Raw genomic sequence first — 22,108 nt, forward strand, 5'->3', positions numbered from 1 at the left:
AGATCAATGATCAGGTTGCGTTAACCACCACTTGAGCTTGAAGGACCACAGGTGCAAGACTGCAGTATACTAAAGGAAGGTAAGAAATGTTGTCTTCTACCTTCAGACAACTTTGTTGTTGGCTTCTGCATTCCCTCTTGTAAGTAATGCTTACCAATTACACTGCCAACATGTTGAATTTCTCCAGTCCCCCCCAAGCCAGCCATCGGCAGAACGGGAAATTGCAGCAACCTTCGCACATGAATGGGCCCCATTATACTGACAGCGCAGTTAAAATGCTTTAAGTAGCATTTTAACCTTCTTGGCGTCATAGTGGCAGCATAGTGCTGCCGACAGTACATTTTTGACACTATCACTGTCGACATGTCTCATGATTATACCTTGAGTATGAGAATTGGGTGAATTATGTTATGCTTCTCCACCTGATGTATGCATTCAGCTTTATTTATTTTTATAGTAACCTACAGTACAGTATACTTAAAATGCTTTCCCAAATAATGAGTTTCTCTGGTGTCTAGCCTTCATGATTTAAAACACAAAAATCCACTTTACTATAGTTTTTCATTTTTTGTATCAAGATGTGGTAGGCCTATATTGGGGAGACCTGAAATAGCAGCTAAATTAGCTTCCTCTTTAAACTCACCAATCTCATACAGTATAGAAAGCCAGATTTACTTTATGATGAGTTCATTGAAGTTCAAATTTTGGTCCTGGCCTATTAATGTACAGTTGAGCATTCCTCCCTTTGCGTCACTGAAGTGCAAGGTTCATATGCGTTTACACTATGCTTGAAATACAAAATGGCTTGGGGGAATTCAATTATCCCCAATAATTTAATGTGAGTGAAAACCGGGAGTTGCCTAGAGCTTTTTCCCTTAAGGCTATTCAATTACAGCTCGTTTGTTTCGAATGTTAATTTTTCTGTTTTCGGGCGTTAACACATAGGGGGATATTCAAATGTTTGATAAGTCGGTTGGGTGTCTGTCTATTAGGAAAAAATAGACACCCAACTGACTATTCAAACAATTGAATCTCACCCATAGAATCCAGGATAAAGTCTCAATCCTATGTGTTAACACTGTCATGGCTCACAAAAACAGATGATTATAGTGCCGCTTGTGGGCTGACTTCGGGGACAATTGAGTAGCCTCGGGGATCAATTAAATTACCAGGGCTCATTGATTCCCCCCTGTGAGGCTTATTAAGAATCTACTAATGTTGTCTGGCAATGGAAATTTTAAATTGTGCGTTGCGGCTGCCAGGGATTCGCTTCCCTTCCCTTTTGGTATGTTACACGACCCCAGAGCCCTTTTGCGGTTTCAGCTTCTTTGACCATGATTGTTATACCACTAAGCATGAGATACTGGTTTTTGAGCATGAAGTACTGGTTTATGAGTATGAGTCACTGGTTCCTGAGCATAACACACTAGTTCCTGAGTATATATAGCATTGCATTCTGGGAGATGTTACTATATGCTGATAAGCAGTGTTCTTATAAATATTTAATACTCTCAATGAAGAGCTATTTCCACTGTGTGTAGCTGGCCTTGATAGTCAAGAGCATGTAGACTACATTGTGCTGCTTATTTTTCAAATGTTCTTACAGATGTGTCTGCATACACTGTGGCTTGGCTTCAGTGGCGCCAAACAACCTCTCTCGGAATGCCAGGTTTCAGGTGACTCGAGTGCTCCAAGCGTCTGTTTCGTTCAAAATGTGAGCCTTATTAGCATAACTAAATCAACAAAACTACTTTGCTAGATATCACTGATCAAAGTGATGTGTGATATTTGTGCATCTATGTGCAACTGAGTCTGAACCTGAGTCTGAACCTGTATACAAAGTGCTACAATAAAGCAGCCACAGCTTTTTATCACACCATGTTCATCTGAGACTGTGGCCCTCATTCCGAGTTGTTCGCTCTCTAGCTGCTTTTAGCAGCATTGCACACGCTAGGCCGCCGCCCTCTGGGAGTGTATCTTAGCATAGCAGAAATGCGAACAAAAGATTTACAGAATTGCGAATAGAAATTTCTTAGCAGTTTCTGAGTAGCTCGAGACTTACTCAGCCATTGCGATCAGTTCAGTCAGTTTCGTTCCTGGTTTGACGTCACAAACACACCCAGCGTTCGCCCAGACACTCCCCCGTTTCTTCAGACACTCCCGCGTTTTTCCCAGAAACGCCAGCGTTTTTTCGCACACGCCCAGAAAACGGCCAGTTTCCGCCCAGAAACACCCACTTCCTGTCAATCACAGTACGATCACCAGAACGATGAAAATTCCTCGTTATGCCGTGAGTAAAATACCTAACTAATGTGTAAAATAACTAAGCGCATGCACTCTGCGAACCTTGCGCATGCGCAGTAAGCGACTAATCGCAATATAGCGAAAATCGGCAACGAGCGAACAACTAGGAATGACCACCTTTGTACAGTATGTGCTTAAAACCAATTCTTGTACATTAAAAGTCGCAGTTCAATGTCACTAGCAAACTGTGAGTGGTGTTTTACTGTGTCAAATGCAAATAAGATGCAAAATGTAAAGATAACGGTGGTACGCTACACTTCCCAGGGTGGCTCAGTGCTCAGTCGCACCCGGTGCCTCACACCTTATGGTGTGTAGAGGTAAGGGGGTTTATTTATAAAGTGTTGGGTTGCAAATACCAACGCTTCTCACATTTATGCCCGATAATTAAAAGAGCAATGCTTTTACTAGTGGTGTCTTGCTAGTAAAAGCTTTCCCTTTTAAATATCAGCTATAAACAATCGCTGCACTATTACGTGATTAATATAATTAAAATGGGTCTACGGAAAGGATGCGTGCAATGCTGTGTTCTATATAGTGGAAAAACTACAGATTAATTTGTAGCCAGTTATTACACTTTAGAAGAAGAGACCCATTAAGAAAAGGAAGTTAGTTTATCATTAAAGCAAATGTATTTTTACTGTATTCTGTCTTCATCCAAAAATTAACAAATACATTTAACTTTATCCCCAGGTAAACTTTCCATGCGTCAATTGTTTGTCATCTTTCCCCAGAAATGAAAGGCTGATCCAATGAAGATTATTCATACAGTTTTAATTCAGTTTTATTTCAGTATAACTATATACATGTGCAGGACCATTTTCATACCAAATAAATGCATTATTTAAAAAAATATGTGTGTCTTATTTATTTAAGAGGGTCTATTTACCAGTGCCGTAACTAGACATTTTAGCGCTGTGTGCAAGATAGGGCATCGGCGCCCCCCCCCTCTATGTAAAAAAAGAGGCAGTGCGTGCCGTAGGCGCGCGTAAAAAATATAGGGGCGTGGCTTCATGGGGAAGGGGTGTGACAACAAAATAATACCAATTCACATTACATATTATAGTAGTCTCCATTATTCAAATTACGCCGCACAGTAGCGCCACTACACCAGGTACAGCCCCTCTTACACATTACGGCAGACAGATTCCCCTTTTTACACATTACGGCAGACAGCGTCCCCCTTTTTACACATTAAGGCAGACAGCGTCCCCTTTTTACACATTAAGGCAGACAACGTCCCTCTTTTTTACACATTACAGCAGACTGCGTCCCCTTTTTACACATTACAGCAGACATCGTCCCCTTTTTACACATTAAGGCAGACAACGTCCCCCTTTTTACACATTACAGCAGACATTGTCCCCTTTTTACACATTAAGGCAGACAGCGTCCCCTTTTTACACATTACGGCAGACAGAGCCCCCTTTTTACACATTACGGCAGACAACGTCCCTTTTTACACATTATGGCAGACATCGTCCCCTTTTTACACATTACGGCAGACAGCGTCTGTCATCCCCCCAGTCCCTATACACACCACTGGCGTCTCTATAATGGGTGCAGTGTGTGCGGTGCACACGGGCCCCTAAGTCCAGAGGGGGCCCCCACCGCACACGCTGCACCCATTTTCGGAATACTCACCCCTCCGTAGTCCCGCGGTGACGTCCACGGCGGTGTTAAAACTCCATGAAAATGGCCCAGCGGCCATTTTCACGGAGTTCTGCGCATGCGCAGTAGAGAAATCTCAGGGAAAATAGCCGCCGCGCCATTTTCCCGGGGATCTGCGCATGCTCAGTAGAGTCTGAGCGCTCTAGTGCTCAGACTCTTCCCGCTGCCGGCAGAGAGGGGCCCGAACGGAGGAGGCTGCACCTGGGCCTCCTCCTCTCTTAAAACGCCCCTGATACACATGCACACACTCTGTCCCCTGTAGGCACCACACACAATTTACCTCCAGGGTGAATGACTGCATGAGTAATTAGTCAGAAGCTGAGAGAGCACTGAGCAGGTAGGGCTGCACACAATTTGCCAAGGCCAAGTCGGGGGCGTGGCCTAATCGCGCACCCCCCGTGGCCACGCCCCCTTTAAAAATCCCCGAACCATAGAGCACGCACCTCCAGCTGCTGACCTGGCCGGGAGAGCAGGAGATCTGGGAATGCAGGCAAGGCCAGCAGCACATCAGTTCACCTGCCCCTCTCAAGCTGGGCCGGCGTGGGGGCGTGACCAACAAGTATTGCTGGGCGGGGTCTCCGCCTTGCTTTCTCGGGGTCTGCAGGCTTCAGAGTCCCCCTCCCTTCTCCTCTTCCCCTCGCTCCGGTGACCGCGCACATCACAGGGCACAGGCGGCTTGTAATGAGTCAGTCTGACTCATTACAATGCTGCACACTTTGTGCCCCTTGAACGGGTATGCGGGCAGTGGGAGCACAGGGGGAATATGCGCTCTAACTAGGTGTGCGCTGTGGGCAACGCCCCTTCTGCACACACCTAGTTACGGCACTGCTATTTACTACGCCTTGGATGGATATAAAGTGGCCAGTGTTACAGGCCCAACCAACCAGCTCCAAAACTGTCATTTTTTAAACCCAGCTCTGAAGTCGAAGTTAATAATTAGGTTAAACATCAGAAAACTGCCTAATTCGGAGGTTTACCACAGTACATATGAATCCCCATACTGTGTGTATTAAAAAGGTTCCGCAGCAATAATTACCAAGAGAGGGATCCAAAGGATTCCTTCTCCACGCCTGAAAATTGCACACGTGCAGGCCAATGGCTGTCCATGCCAATGACTGCTCATGTGCAGTAGGACTCCCGGGTCATACACTAGCAAGTCCTCTCTTCATAAGGTACATTTCTTATCAAAAACGTTGTCCCCTGAACTTGAAGTAGGTATTTATGCATACGAATGCATTCAAATGTCAGTATGCATGCGATAGAGGGCAGAATGTGTCGCATAGTATATGCAGAGGCGGATTGGCCATAGGGCTCACAGGGAAGATTCCCGGTGGGCCGACGCACCTGTGGGGCCTGTTTTGTTTGAGGACATGTGGTCCTGTTTATAGACATAATGAATAAGATGCAAAATAATTTGCATATATGAAAATTTCTTTGCCACTTAGCCTGTGATTGCAGATGATATAGTGTATGCTAGAGATGAGCGGGTTCGGTTCCTCGGAATCCGAACCCGCCCGAACTTCAGGTTTTTTTACACGGGGCCGAGCGACTCGGATCTTCCCGCCTTGCTCGGTTAACACGAGCGCGCCCGAACGTCATCATCCCGCTGTCGGATTCTCGCGAGGCTCGGATTCTATCGCGAGACTCGGATTCTATATAAGGAGCCGCGCGTCGCCGCCATTTTCACACGTGCATTGAGATTCATAGGGAGAGGACGTGGCTGGCGTCCTCTCCGTTTATAGAGAAGAGAGTGAGACAGTAGAGAGAGACACAGTAGTAATTTTGGGGAGCATTAGGAGGAGTACTAGTAGTTACTTGCTGAAGTGATAGATAGTGTGACTGTATATTATCTGACTTGTGGGGGAGACACTGACAGTGGGGAGCAGTTAGAGTCTGAGAGCAGGACTCAGGAGTACATATAACGTACAGTGCACACTTTTGCTGCCAGAGTGCCACACTGCCATTGTGACCACACTGACCACCAGTATAATATATATTGTGATTGTCTGCTTAGGAGTACTACTTGCAAGTTGCTGATAGTGTGACCAGTGACCTGACCACCAGTTTAATAATCACCACCAGTGAGTTTAATATATATATATATATATATATATATATATATATATATAATTGTATATAATATATATATAATATTGTATACCACCTACCCGTGGTTTTTTTTTTCTTTCTTCTTTATACATACTACTATAGTAGCTTACTGTAGCAGTCTGCGGTGCTGCTGAGCTGACAGTGTCCAGCAGGTCCGTCATCAGTCATTACATAATAAATATATATACCTGTCCGGCTGCAGTACTAGTGATATTATATATATATATATATATATATATATATATTGATTTCATCTCATTATCATCCAGTCTATATTAGCAGCAGACACAGTACGGTAGTCCACGGCTGTAGCTACCTCTGTGTCGGCAGTCGCTCGTCCATCCATAATTGTATACCACCTACCCGTGGTTTTTTTTTTTCTTTCTTCTTTATACATACTACTATAGTAGCTTACTGTAGCAGTCTGCGGTGCTGCTGAGCTGACAGTGTCCAGCAGGTCCGTCATCAGTCATTACATAATAAATATATATACCTGTCCGGCTGCAGTACTAGTGATATTATATATATATATATATTGATTTCATCTCATTATCATCCAGTCTATATTAGCAGCAGACACAGTACGGTAGTCCACGGCTGTAGCTACCTCTGTGTCGGCAGTCGCTCGTCCATCCATAATTGTATACCACCTACCCGTGTTTTTTCTTTTTCTTTCTTCTTTATACATACTACTATAGTAGCTTACTGTAGCAGTCTGCGGTGCGGCTGAGCTGACAGTGTCCAGCAGGTCCGTCATCAGTCATTACATAATAAATATATATACCTGTCCGGCTGCAGTACTAGTGATATTATATATATATATATATATTGATTTCATCTCATTATCATCCAGTCTATATTAGCAGCAGACACAGTACGGTAGTCCACGGCTGTAGCTACCTCTGTGTCGGCAGTCGCTCGTCCATCCATAATTGTATACCACCTACCCGTGGTTTTTTCTTTTTCTTTCTTCTTTATACATACTACTATAGTAGCTTACTGTAGCAGTCTGCGGTGCTGCTGAGCTGACAGTGTCCAGCAGGTCCGTCATCAGTCATTATATAATAAATATATATACCTGTCTGGCTGCAGTACTAGTGATATTATATATATATATATATATATATATATTGATTTCATCTCATTATCATCCAGTCTATATTAGCAGCAGACACAGTACGGTAGTCCACGGCTGTAGCTACCTCTGTGTCGGCAGTCGCTCGTCCATCCATAATTGTATACCACCTACCCGTGGTTTTTTTTTTTCTTTCTTCTTTATACATACTACTATAGTAGCTTACTGTAGCAGTCTGCGGTGCTGCTGAGCTGACAGTGTCCAGCAGGTCCGTCATCAGTCATTACATAATAAATATATATACCTGTCCGGCTGCAGTACTAGTGATATTATATATATATATATATTGATTTCATCTCATTATCATCCAGTCTATATTAGCAGCAGACACAGTACGGTAGTCCACGGCTGTAGCTACCTCTGTGTCGGCAGTCGCTCGTCCATCCATAATTGTATACCACCTACCCGTGGTTTTTTCTTTTTCTTTCTTCTTTATACATACTACTATAGTAGCTTACTGTAGCAGTCTGCGGTGCTGCTGAGCTGACAGTGTCCAGCAGGTCCGTCATCAGTCATTACATAATAAATATATATACCTGTCCGGCTGCAGTACTAGTGATATTATATATATATATATATTGATTTCATCTCATTATCATCCAGTCTATATTAGCAGCAGACACAGTACGGTAGTCCACGGCTGTAGCTACCTCTGTGTCGGCAGTCGCTCGTCCATCCATAATTGTATACCACCTACCCGTGGTTTTTTTTCTTTTTTTTCTTCTTTATACATACTACTATAGTAGCTTACTGTAGCAGTCTGCGGTGCTGCTGAGCTGACAGTGTCCAGCAGGTCCGTCATCAGTCATTACATAATAAATATATATACCTGTCCGGCTGCAGTACTAGTGATATTATATATATATATATATTGATTTCATCTCATTATCATCCAGTCTATATTAGCAGCAGACACAGTACGGTAGTCCACGGCTGTAGCTACCTCTGTGTCGGCAGTCGCTCGTCCATCCATAATTGTATACCACCTACCCGTGGTTTTTTCTTTTTCTTTCTTCTTTATACATACTACTATAGTAGCTTACTGTAGCAGTCTGCGGTGCTGCTGAGCTGACAGTGTCCAGCAGGTCCGTCATCAGTCATTACATAATAAATATATATACCTGTCCGGCTGCAGTACTAGTGATATTATATATATATATATATTGATTTCATCTCATTATCATCCAGTCTATATTAGCAGCAGACACAGTACGGTAGTCCACGGCTGTAGCTACCTCTGTGTCGGCAGTCGCTCGTCCATCCATAATTGTATACCACCTACCCGTGGTTTTTTTTCTTTTTTTTCTTCTTTATACATACTACTATAGTAGCTTACTGTAGCAGTCTGCGGTGCTGCTGAGCTGACAGTGTCCAGCAGGTCCGTCATCAGTCATTACATAATAAATATATATACCTGTCCGGCTGCAGTACTAGTGATATTATATATATATATATATTGATTTCATCTCATTATCATCCAGTCTATATTAGCAGCAGACACAGTACGGTAGTCCACGGCTGTAGCTACCTCTGTGTCGGCAGTCGCTCGTCCATCCATAATTGTATACCACCTACCCGTGGTTTTTTTTTTTTTTCATTCTTCTTTATACATACTACTATAGTAGCTTACTGTAGCAGTCTGCGGTGCTGCTGAGCTGACAGTGTCCAGCAGGTCCGTCATCAGTCATTACATAATAAATATATATACCTGTCCGGCTGCAGTACTAGTGATATTATATATATATATATATATATTGATTTCATCTCATTATCATCCAGTCTATATTAGCAGCAGACACAGTACGGTAGTCCACGGCTGTAGCTACCTCTGTGTCGGCAGTCGCTCGTCCATCCATAATTGTATACCACCTACCCGTGGTTTTTTTTTCTTTCTTTCTTCTTTATACATACTACTATAGTAGCTTACTGTAGCAGTCTGCGGTGCTGCTGAGCTGACAGTGTCCAGCAGGTCCGTCATCAGTCATTACATAATAAATATATATACCTGTCCGGCTGCAGTACTAGTGATATTATATATATATATATATATTGATTTCATCTCATTATCATCCAGTCTATATTAGCAGCAGACACAGTACGGTAGTCCACGGCTGTAGCTACCTCTGTATCGGCAGTCGCTCGTCCATCCATAATTGTATACCACCTACCCGTGGTTTTTCTTTTTCTTTCTTCTTTATACATACTACTATAGTAGCTTACTGTAGCAGTCTGCGGTGCTGCTGAGCTGACAGTGTCCAGCAGGTCCGTCATCAGTCATTACATAATAAATATATCTACCTGTCCGGCTGCAGTACTAGTGTGATATAATATATATTGATTTCATCTCATTATCATCCAGTCTATATTAGCAGCAGACACAGTACGGTAGTCCACGGCTGTAGCTACCTCTGTGTCTTTTAGTTGTGCCTATTAAAATATGGAGAACAAAAATGTTGAGGTTCCAAAATTAGGGAAAGATCAAGATCCACTTCCACCTCGTGCTGAAGCTGCTGCCACTAGTCATGGCCGAGACGATGAAATGCCAGCAACGTCGTCTGCCAAGGCCGATGCCCAATGTCATAGTACAGAGCATGTAAAATCCAAAACACCAAATATCAGTAAAAAAAGGACTCCAAATTCTAAAATAAAATTGTCGGAGGAGAAGCGTAAACTTGCCAATATGCCATTTACCACACGGAGTGGCAAGGAACGGCTGAGGCCCTGGCCTATGTTCATGGCTAGTGGTTCAGCTTCACATGAGGATGGAAGCACTCAGCCTCTCGCTAGAAAACTGAAAAGACTCAAGCTGGCAAAAGCACCGCAAAGAACTGTGCGTTCTTCGAAATCCCAAATCCACAAGGAGAGTCCAATTGTGTCGGTTGCGATGCCTGACCTTTCCAACACTGGACGTGAAGAGCAAGTGCTGGAAGGAGCACCCGCAGTCCAGTTCCTGATAGTCAGATTGAAGATGTCAGTGTTGAAGTACACCAGGATGAGGAGGATATGGGTGTTGCTGGCGCTGGGGAGGAAATTGACAAGGAGGATTCTGATGGTGAGGTGGTTTGTTTAAGTCAGGCACCCGGGGAACACCTGTTGTCCGTGGAAGGAATAGGGCCGTTGACATGCCTGGTGAAAATACCAAAAAAATCAGCTCTTCGGTGTGGAAGTATTTCACCAGAAATGCGGACAACATTTGTCAAGCCGTGTGTTGCCTTTGTCAAGCTGTAATAAGTAGGGGTAAGGACGTTAACCACCTCGGAACATCCTCCCTTATACGTCACCTGCAGCGCATTCATAATAAGTCAGTGACAAGTTCAAAAACTTTGGGCGACAGCGGAAGCAGTCCACTGACCAGTAAATCCCTTCCTCTTGTAACCAAGCTCACGCAAACCACCCCACCAACTCCCTCAGTGTCAATTTCCTCCTTCCCCAGGAATGCCAATAGTCCTGCAGGCCATGTCACTGGCAATTCTGACGAGTCCTCTCCTGCCTGGGATTCCTCCGATGCATCCTTGCGTGTAACGCCTACTGCTGCTGGCGCTGCTGTTGTTGCTGCTGGGAGTCGATGGTCATCCCAGAGGGGAAGTCGTAAGCCCACTTTTACTACTTCCACCAAGCAATTGACTGTCCAACAGTCCTTTGCGAGGAAGATGAAATATCACAGCAGTCATCCTGTTGCAAAGCGGATAACTGAGGCCTTGACAACTATGTTGGTGTTAGACGTGCGTCCGGTATCCGCCGTTAGTTCACAGGGAACTAGACAATTTCTTGAGGTAGTGTGCCCCCGTTACCAAATACCATCTAGGTTCCACTTCTCTAGGCAGGCGATACAGAGAATGTACACGGACGTCAGAAAAAGACTCACCAGTGTCCTAAAAAATGCAGTTGTACCCAATGTCCACTTAACCACGGACATGTGGACAAGTGGAGCAGGGCAGGGTCAGGACTATATGACTGTGACAGCCCACTGGGTAGATGTATGGACTCCCGCCGCAAGAACAGCAGCGGCGGCACCAGTAGCAGCATCTCGCAAACGCCAACTCTTTCCTAGGCAGGCTACGCTTTGTATCACCGGTTTCCAGAATACGCACACAGCTGAAAACCTCTTACGGCAACTGAGGAAGATCATCGCGGAATGGCTTACCCCAATTGGACTCTCCTGTGGATTTGTGGCATCGGACAACGCCAGCAATATTGTGTGTGCATTAAATATGGGCAAATTCCAGCACGTCCCATGTTTTGCACATACCTTGAATTTGGTGGTGCAGAATTTTTTAAAAAACGACAGGGGCATGCAAGAGATGCTGTCGGTGGCCAGAAGAATTGCGGGACACTTTCGGCGTACAGGCACCACGTACAGAAGACTGGAGCACCACCAAAAACGCCTGAACCTGCCCTGCCATAATCTGAAGCAAGAAGTGGTAACGAGGTGGAATTCAACCCTCTATATGCTTCAGAGGTTGGAGGAGCAGCAAAAGGCCATTCAAGCCTATACAATTGAGCACGATATAGGAGGTGGAATGTACCTGTCTCAAGCGCAGTGGAGAATGATTTCAACGTTGTGCAAGGTTCTGCAACCTTTTGAACTTGCCACACGTGAAGTCAGTTCAGACACTGCCAGCCTGAGTCAGGTCATTCCCCTCATCAGGCTTTTGCAGAAGAAGTTGGAGGCATTGAAGGAGGAGCTAAAAGGGAGCGATTCCGCTAGGCATGTGGGACTTGTGGATGGAGCCCTTAATTCGCTTAACAAGGATTCACGGGTGGTCAATCTGTTGAAATCAGAGCACTACATTTTGGCCACCGTGCTCGATCCTAGATTTAAAACCTACCTTGGATCTCTCTTTCCGGCAGACACAAGTCTGCTGGGGTTCAAAGACCTGCTGGTGAGAAAATTGTCAAGTCAAGCGGAACGCGACCTGTCAACATCTCCTTCACATTCTCCCGCAACTGGGGGTGCGAGGAAAAGGCTTAGAATTCCGAGCCCACCCGCTAGCGGTGATGCAGGGCAGTCTGGAGCGACTGCTGATGCTGACATCTGGTCCGGACTGAAGGACCTGACAACGATTACGGACATGTCGTCTACTGTCACTGCATATGATTCTCTCACCATTGAAAGAATGGTGGAGGATTATATGAGTGACCGTATCCAAGTAGGCACGTCAGACAGTCCGTACTTATACTGGCTGGAAAAAGAGGCAATTTGGAGGCCCTTGCACAAACTGGCTTTATTCTACCTAAGTTGCCCTCCCACAAGTGTGTACTCCGAAAGAGTGTTTAGTGCCGCCGCTCACCTTGTCAGCAATCGGCGTACGAGGTTACTTCCAGAAAATGTGGAGAAGATGATGTTCATTAAAATGAATTATAATCAATTCCTCCGTGGAGACATTGACCAGCAGCAATTGCCTCCACAAAGTACACAGGGAGCTGAGATGGTGGATTCCAGTGGGGACGAATTGATAATCTGTGAGGAGCGGGATGTACACGGTGATATATCGGAGGATGATGATGAGGGGGACATCTTGCCTCTGTAGAGCCAGTTTGTGCAAGGAGAGATTAATTGCTTCTTTTTCGGTGGGGGTCCAAACCAACCCGTCATTTCAGTCACAGTCGTGTGGCAGACCCTGTCACTGAAATGATGGGTTGGTTAAAGTGTGCATGTCCTTTTTATACAACATAAGGGTGGGTGGGAGGGCCCAAGGACAATTCCATCTTGCACCTCTTTTTTCTTTCATTTTTCTTTGCGTCATGTGCTGTTTGGGGAGTGTTTTTTGGAAGGGCCATCCTGCGTGACACTGCAGTGCCACTCCTAGATGGGCCAGGTGTTTGTGTCGGCCACTAGGGTCGCTTATCTTACTCACACAGCTACCTCATTGCGCCTCTTTTTTTCTTCTTTGCGTCATGTGCTGTTTGGGGAGTGTTTTTTGGAAGGGCCATCCTGCGTGACACTGCAGTGCCACCCCTAGATGGGCCAGGTGTTTGTGTCGGCCACTAGGGTCGCTTATCTTACTCACACAGCTACCTCATTGCGCCTCTTTTTTTCTTCTTTGCGTCATGTGCTGTTTGGGGAGTGTTTTTTGGAAGGGCCATCCTGCGTGACACTGCAGTGCCACTCCTAGATGGGCCAGGTGTTTGTGTCGGCCACTAGGGTCGCTTAGCTTACTCACACAGCTACCTCATTGCGCCTCTTTTTTTCTTTGCGTCATGTGCTGTTTGGGGAGTGTTTTTTGGAAGGGCCATCCTGCGTGACACTGCAGTGCCACTCCTAGATGGGCCAGGTGTTTGTGTCGGCCACTAGGGTCGCTTAGCTTAGTCATCCAGCGACCTCGGTGCAAATTTTAGGACTAAAAATAATATTGTGAGGTGTGAGGTATTCAGAATAGACTGAAAATGAGTGGAAATTATGGTTTTTGAGGTTAATAATACTTTGGGATCAAAATGACCCCCAAATTCTATGATTTAAGCTGTTTTTTAGGGTTTTTTGAAAAAAACACCCGAATCCAAAACACACCCGAATCCGACAAAAAAAATTCGGTGAGGTTTTGCCAAAACGCGGTCGAACCCAAAACACGGCCGCGGAACCGAACCCAAAACCAAAACACAAAACCCGAAAAATTTCAAGTGCACATCCCTAGTGTATGCTCTGTCTGCCTGCTTGGCTGACATATAAGATTGAGTGAATAGTGATTGGGATACGGTTGGTGTAATAACCAAGAAAATATATCTTTCTAAAGAATGATATAGTTTCCTAAGTTCTGAAGGTGTATCATATAATGTGCTCAGAATATTTCATTTTATTTATTTTTAACGTGCCCCTTGATACTGGACATCCCCACTATCTGCAAAGTCTTGGTGGGAGGGTGCTGCTGCCATTGCCCATGGCTAGACCTTACACCTCTGGTGCTGCCCATGTGGGGCCACTAGTACAAATTTTTCCAAGGCCGCTTTTTGTTCCCAATCCGCCCCTGAGTACATGCAATACATCCCACCCTTATGCATACCACCCAACCATTAATGTTTGCAGATCGGGTCCCTCGTATGCCCCTGGAGTGTGCAGCCATAAAGGGGGCAGAACATCGGCTGAATGGGGCATGACCACGGGTGGGCGCGCATGGCCTTATTTGGTAGGGTGTGGCCTTATGGCACAAACCTCCATTTTCATCATTTTGGGTGCATGCCCAGCGCTCCCCGGCTCACCTCCCTGCACTGCTAGATGCCATGCACAGTGCTTTGCTGTGCAGAGAAGCGGTGATCCAGCCTTCCCCACACCTGTGGGACATTGCAGACAGTGACCGAATAGTGGAACTGTCCCGCTGTTGTCGGGATAGTTGGGAGGAATGCCTTATGGGTGAATTTACTAAAGTGGAGGTAGCAACCAATCCAACTGTAGCTTTCATTTACTAGAATGTGTCAAATAAATTCTAGTAAATGATAGCTACAGTTTGATTGGTTGCTATGGGTCTAGGGCCGCACCTCCAGTGATCAGCAAGAGTAAGACAGCAGACAGGCAATAGATAAAGGTAGGTATTAAAGTAAACTTGCCAGTTATATTATACTGAGGGGTATATTCAATTTAAGTCGGATCCATTCCGACATTTATTTGTCGGAATGGATTCGACTTGGGCTATTCAGTGTCATCTCAATTCGACTTTTAAAAAGTCGAATTGAGATGCAGGAGCTAGACGGGGGAGAGCCGCGGGCAGATTGTGGAGAGCAGCACTACAGCAGCGGCTATATAGCCGCTGCTGTAGCACTGCTCTCCCCAGTCTGCCCGTAGCTCTCCCCTGTCTCCCCCCCCCCCATCTCTCTGCCTCAGTCTCCACATCCCTCCGCTCCCCATCCCGGCATCACAGCTGCTGCTCACGGCAGCGTCCACCTGGCTCCAGCAAGTGAGGTCTTGCTTGCTGGAGCCGGGTGGACGCTGCCGTGAGCGGCGGCTGTGACATCCTCCAGCACTGCTCTCCCCCCGTGTGGCTGCCCGCGGCTTTCCCCCGTCTTCCCGCGACTCTCCCCCCTCTACTCCACAGTCCCTCATCTCAGTCTGACATTTTTTTATGTCGGACTGAGATGGTCGGAAACAGGGCCAAATCCTATCGGATTTGGCCCCATTTCCCTCAAAAGTACATGAATCGCCAGCTATACCACTGATTCACGTACTATTCGACAAGTCGAATTCCCAGACTTGCCGAATAAAAACAGCTTGGATTGAATAGGTAGAATCACAGATGGCAGCTTTCAAACCTAATTGAATATACCCCTTAGACTTGTAATGCCATGCAGGAATAAAGGAGTCACTGGGACATGGTAGGTGGGCTACCATTTTTTGTTCTTAGAACCTAAAGTTTACTACATGTTAAATTGTAGGGTTTATTATAATTGTTTTGATTACTAGTATTCTTAGTGCTTAGAGTGTGCATCTGCAGTTTCTTCTTAAGGGCCCTACACACATATCGATCCGCCGTCGGGCAGCTTGGCGGCAGATCGATATGTGTGTAGGGCCCTTAATGGGCGACCTGGCGGCGGGGGAGCAGTGACGGGGGGAGTAAAGTTTCTTCACTCCCCCCGTCACCCGGCTCCATAGCACTGCATGCTAATTTGGACAATCTCGTCCATATTGGCCTGCATGCATAAGCGACGGGGCACCAACGATTAACGAACGCAGGGCCGCGCATCATTAATCGTTGGTGCCTACACACAGAACGATATGAATGAGTTCTCATTCATTTATGGACGAGAACGTTCATATCGTTCTGGTTTATCTGCCAGTGTGTAGGGCCCATTAGTTACATCATACTTACCTACTCTCCCAAAAGTTGCGGGAGACTCTCAGTTTTTCAGATTGTCTTTCAGACCCCCTAAAGACTTCCTAGTGAAGTAGGCAGCATGGGGGACGAAAAAACTGGAATCACGGTTCTGTGTGGAGGGGGCGTGGCTAATTAACCAAATTGCAGAATTTAGTCTGTCCCTTCCCACGGACCCGCAAATCGCGGTATTTGCCATGACAGAGGTGGGGCCTTATGACATGATAGCCCCCCAAAGTGGCCAGCAGTGTCTCCTCTACGGTCTTCTCCCGGAGAGGAGAAGTAAAAAGTAGGCCATTGTGTTGTACTACATATGTAACGGACAGATTTCTGCTCTGAAATATTTTTTTTTTTTTTAAATGAATAAATAATCTGATAACCTTGACAGTGATAATGGCAGCAGGTGTTCTTAGCAGGTTTTTTTTTTTTTTTTTTTTATAATTACAAAGGTTATAATTAAATTATAAATTATAATTCTAATTAAAGAAAAATAGATTTTACATTATTAAAGGCTACAGTCGGATTCCAGCACACGTGTTCTTGCCTCTGTCCCTGAATCTTTTCACCAGCTAAAGTGTGGAGTAAGATAATAATTTTAAGTGATAATAATTTTAAGTGATCTAAAATATAATGTTAAACATAAACTGAGAACTACTTTTTGGCCCTTGTTCTATATTTTGCATAAGGATTTTTTTTTGTCCACAACAGCATGAAAAGAGGAAGAATGTAATACATATATTTATTGCTTTTCACGCATAAAGTATTGTAACACATAAAAATGGGGAACTTTTTTGCCCCGTAGGATTTTTAATATTATAACAAGATCTATTAATCATCATTGCATTATCATGTCAAAGACGTCTTGAGACACTGGTGGTCCTAAGGCAAAGCTCACATTACTGTAGTAGTCTTCCATTGCCAGATTAAACTCAACTGTATCCTTAAGTGTATTGATTTACTAAAAAGAGCAGTATAAACAAGTTGGATGAACAATCTTTTTTGTTGCTGGAGAGGAATGGGCTCCTGTACCGTCTCCTATGTCCTTACAATGAATCCAGGTCAGGCACCTTTACCAAGATGCCGCTACACATGCGTGATCCCGTGCAGCCCACTGTATTGAGCACCTAGCTCCTCAGATGTGAGACTACCTGTTACCACTAATATCGCCAACGCTGTATGGTTCCAACACTGCTGTGTATGTTACCACATTTACTTAATAAACCGCAAGCCTGGTTAACAATCACGGTGTGGCGAAAACTCAATTTTCACAATTCTGCTGGTGCCTATTGTAAACCTCCTAAGTTCTATACCATTTGAACAAATCAACAGATGTTTCATGTTATAGCCTTTGATTTGTGATCATTATCTCAACTGGAGCGATTATCCGTCTAATTGCAAGTCTTCGGATGTATTCGATTGTGAACGGCCTCAGAGGACAGCAGAAACTTGTCAGAATGAAAACGCCTATCATCTGCATGTTGCTGAATCCAATTTTCTAACACTAAACATACAAGTGGCCAGATATAATAATCCCGTCCTGTGATCAAGCACTTAATGCGAAACGTACGTCAGGAGGAAGTACTGCGATCACGTGATGCGCACACGTGACCGCACTAGCCGGAATCCCGAGGACGGTCACCAGGCAACGGCCGCAAGCTCCGTCTTCTGAACGGGAAGACCTCGACCACACGCCGCTGCAGCCCCTGAAGTCTCTGGAGCACGGGCACGGCAGCAGGCGGGTCCCACAGTGACAGCATTAAGACCGGAGCTGGTATCGTATACCCCGCACTCCCTTTATTGCGATCTGCACATACAACAATCAGCTTGTCAGCAAAAAGTTTTTTCCTCCCTCTATTCTTCTCTTTTCTTCCTTTCTTCCTGTCTTTGAGCTATTAGTAGCCATTACAAGTGATATCATAATCTCCAGCCGTATTGTCATACTCATATCATGTTAAAGAGCAATACAGGATAAACTGTCCCAACCAGTAATACCACAAGGACCTTATACCCTCAGCATCAAGGTATACCATTGGGATTATCCACACTGGCTATAAACATCAATTGCAAGCTGACATCAATTATATAGGTATCACTGACTGTGTTTTCTCTTTTTGAAATTCAACAATGGCAAATTTCAGCAAATGCTCAGAACTTAGAACTTATTAGGCTCAAGCAAATCAACAAATGTGCAAATCATCTACAAGCACCTAGTTCCAGCCTGCTTTTCTACAATATACGCAGGTATCTATTAGAGGTTCTAGGCATCAGGCACCTTTCAGCTATTGTCTGGTATAGTGCATAAGGGTGTACCATAAATTGATTATTTAGAAAATTCATTTCTGTGCAGCATAATCATATCCTGCACCTATATAGTTACTGATTTTGGTCTAGCCGTTCTGGTGTTCTTTGGGCATTCTCAGGAGTGATAGGCAAGTCCTAATTGTGGACATTGTGTGGTGTCCAGGAATTTTACCCACACAACAGGCCTTCACTCATGTGTATATTGTTATCCATGATTGATATGTTACAGGGTGATTAAGCCAGGTGGCTACACATTATCCCATTTAATTTTTCGAACATTGTACCATATGTATATAAAACTTGTTATCTGTGGCAATCACAATTTATAAATTTGGATGATTCAGGAGGGTGAGTACAATATTTGCGGTCATACCTCACTGGAAATGCCCAATCTCTTCTGACCTTGGAAGCTAAGCAGTGAAAGGCCGGGATAGTAAAAGGATGGGTGACCACCTTTGAACACCCAGGTACTGCAACAAATTGACTCCCCTATAGTGTCATCCACACCCAAAATATTGGGCATTTGGAATTCCAAAAAATTGGTTTGCATCAGTGAAAAGGCAAGCCCAAATTGTGGATGCTGTGTAACCTTCCCGTTACAAAAATAGGCCGTCAATATGTTTATATCCTATTTGTGACTGCCAAGTTAAAGGGTAACTAAACCAAGTGGCTGCACGCATCTAGGTGATCCAAGAGGGAGAGCACAATATTTGCGGTCATACATCACTGGAGATGCCCAATCTCTTCTGACCTTGGAAGCTAAGCAGTGAAAGGCCGGGTTAGTACTAGGATGGGAGACCACCTCTGAACACCCTGGTACTGCAAGAAATTGACTCCCCTATACAGTGTCACCCACCCATATATATACTACTGGGTACCTGACTCTCATATGACCTATGATTTAATTCTCTGCATTTATTGTAATCCACAATGGATATCTGCTGAACAAATGATGGTCATACATTACATGAGTCTGAATGTGTAATGATTAATGAACTCTGTAACCACAGCCATTAATCTCCGGCAACTGATACATTGTGATATGGATATCACGTACTATTTGTAATTTGTTCTATATTTTCGCAAAGCTTCTAATTTTTCACACAGATACTCCTTAAAAAATTCTTTAATGTGTAACCTAATAAAAATGGTTTTATCAGTATTAATAAATTATATTGCCACCCTCTGAATTAGAGTGCTCCCAAAAAAGAGTCTACTTTCCAACACTTCTTTGTTTTGGTTTTTTCTTGACTGCTTAAAATTGACTCTTGGGAGCACCACTGAAAGCAACAATTAGTTGGGACTAGGATTAACTATCCATATACCCCTAGTTGCTATATCTAGAAGCAATTCGGGATAATTCAGTTTTTCAGAGGCTACTAATTATCAAATTGAGGACTTGTGCGGTTCCCAAAACACCTTCTTTTCTAAAATAATAACCAACTCACCAGAAATGTGCCAGAAAGAGGTCACCAACAAAAGAGGTGCCTGTGGCAGGTGTGATGCAGTTATCTCATGTTAAAAGTACTTGTAGCTCCCTCCCTTCCCCAATGTAAAACAAGCATTAACACTTCAACTTGGGCTGGCAGTAGAAAGTTCAGGAGGAAAGAAAATGGCTGCTACGCCATTTTCACGGAGACCTGAGCATGCGCACTAGACTCTGGGACAGTGCTACGGTCTCTTAGTGACCTTAGGGGTCTATTCACGAAGCAGTGAAAAGTGTGGAGAAGTGAGCCAGTGGAGAAATTGCCCATGACAACCAATCAACATTGACATAACATTTATAATTTGCATACTATAAAATTATACAGAGCAGTTAATTGGTTGCCATGGGCAACTTCTCCACTGGCTCACTTCTCCACTTATATCACTGCTTCATGAATAGACGGACCCCTTTAGTTCCCAGAGTCTATTGCTCTGCCGGCTAAAGAGGAGGTGTTCCGGACAGAGATTGCACACAGGCCTCCTCCTCTCTTGATGTACCGCTGATCTGTACCCATGGTGTTTTCCATGCCATCGGTTACAGGTGCAGGTAAGCAAGTACAGTTTTACTGTCACCTAGCTATTACATGATAGCAACAGTGTGTTTCTGAGATTTAAACATACAATATCAGCAGAAATCCTTTTTCAGATGTTAGGAGCTATTACACTAAGTTGCAGCAAGCTGCATATCAGTTTCAATTAAACAAAATACATTTTCAGTACATGGTTACAAATTTAAGCAAGTATTTAATCCTATGAATTAAACACATGCAATCATTCACAAAATCTTTAATTTTAGGTTTTAAATTTTACGACAAAACTATTTTTGTGGTGTTAAACTGTGCAAGATAAATAGACAGATACTGTATAGCCTCTAGAATATAATCATGAATCCCTTAGCAGTTCTAGACCACTAGGCTCTCAAATTAGTTTTTTTTTTTCAGAATTACAGTTTGCATTAAAGTACTGAAAAGTAAATACTATTCATTTATCACTTTAACCACTTAACTGATAATTTTTGCTGTTGCAAAACAAGCTCTGAAATTTTTTAAAAAGTTTAAAAAGTCTTTTTAACAATATATATATATATATATAATATTTAATTTAAAAAATGCACCCCCCATCCCCCCTATGTCCTTAGGCCCCCACTGTAAAATTACTTCCCAACCCCCATCAGAAATAGTCCCCCCAGTGACAAAAAAACATCCCCAGCGTTTTCTTCCCCTAGCCCACTAATGGTAATAGATCACAGTGGCAGAGCCCCTTCATACACAGTGTCATTTGGCCCCCACTATTTACTGCCCCACTTCCCAATGTGTCACTATGTGTCATTTTTATTTTTAATATATATCCCCCCCCCCTCAGCTAAAAAATCTTATTATTGGGCAGCACTATCCTTCTCCCCCCAGTGTCAAAAGATGGCCCCACTACCTTTCAAGCAATCCCCCCGCCCCCGGTATAGTCCTGCACCCTCACCTTATGGCAGATCGTGGGGCAGAGGGGACTGATCATCATCCCCCTGCAGTAGCGCACATAGGGGTGGTTTCTGAGTACCTGGAAACCCCGCCTGATGAGCCAAATGTTTATTTGTGAGACGAAAACAGCAGTGTCTCTGTCTCAGCAAAAGCCGCGATCACGATCGCGATCACGATCGCGACCACTATCACGGAGGTACAGCAGCAGCAGCAGCAGCAGCAGCAGAGAGCTACTGTATGTAGCTCTCTGCATAGAGAAAGTCCGGGGAGAGCTGCGGGCTGTGCATGCTCAGCCGCAGCAGCTCTCTCCCACCTCACAGAACCGCTACTTTGCTCCTGCCTCCCACTGCTCCCAACCCCTGGTGGTATGTAAACCACCAATACTGTATGTGAAATGTGTGTGTGTGTGTGTGTGTGTGTGTGTGTGTGTGTGTGTGTGTGTATTTACAGGGATGTATGTGTATTTGTGTATGTATGAATGTGTGCTTGCATATGTATGATTGTGTATGGTATGTGTGTGTGTGTGTGTGTGTGTGTGTGTGTGTGTGTGTGTGTGTGTGTATGTATATATATATATATATATATATATTAGAGATGTGCACTGGAAATTTTTCGGGTTTTGTGTTTTGGTTTTGGATTCAGTTCTGCGGCCGTGTTTTGGATTCGGACGCATTTTGGCAAAACCTCCCTTACAAATTTTTGTCGGATTCGGGTGTGTTTTGGATTAGGGTGTTTTTTTTCCAAAAACCCCTCAAAAACAGCTTAAATCATAGCATTTGGGGGTAATTTTGATCCCATAGCATTATTAACCTCAATAACCATAATTTCCACTCATT

General features: G+C 44.2%; 2 pseudogenes; both read left to right on the forward strand.

The window, feature by feature from the left end:
• The first annotated feature begins 18,674 nt into the window (after positions 1–18,674).
• On the forward strand, positions 18,675–18,794 carry LOC135051457 (5S ribosomal RNA; annotated as a pseudogene).
• A 229-nt stretch (positions 18,795–19,023) lies between these two features.
• LOC135051370 (5S ribosomal RNA) lies at positions 19,024–19,143 on the forward strand (annotated as a pseudogene).
• Positions 19,144–22,108: the final 2,965 nt, after the last annotated feature.

This window comes from Pseudophryne corroboree, chromosome 2 (assembly GCF_028390025.1).
Source record: "Pseudophryne corroboree isolate aPseCor3 chromosome 2, aPseCor3.hap2, whole genome shotgun sequence".
NCBI classification, from domain to species: Eukaryota; Metazoa; Chordata; class Amphibia; order Anura; family Myobatrachidae; genus Pseudophryne; species Pseudophryne corroboree.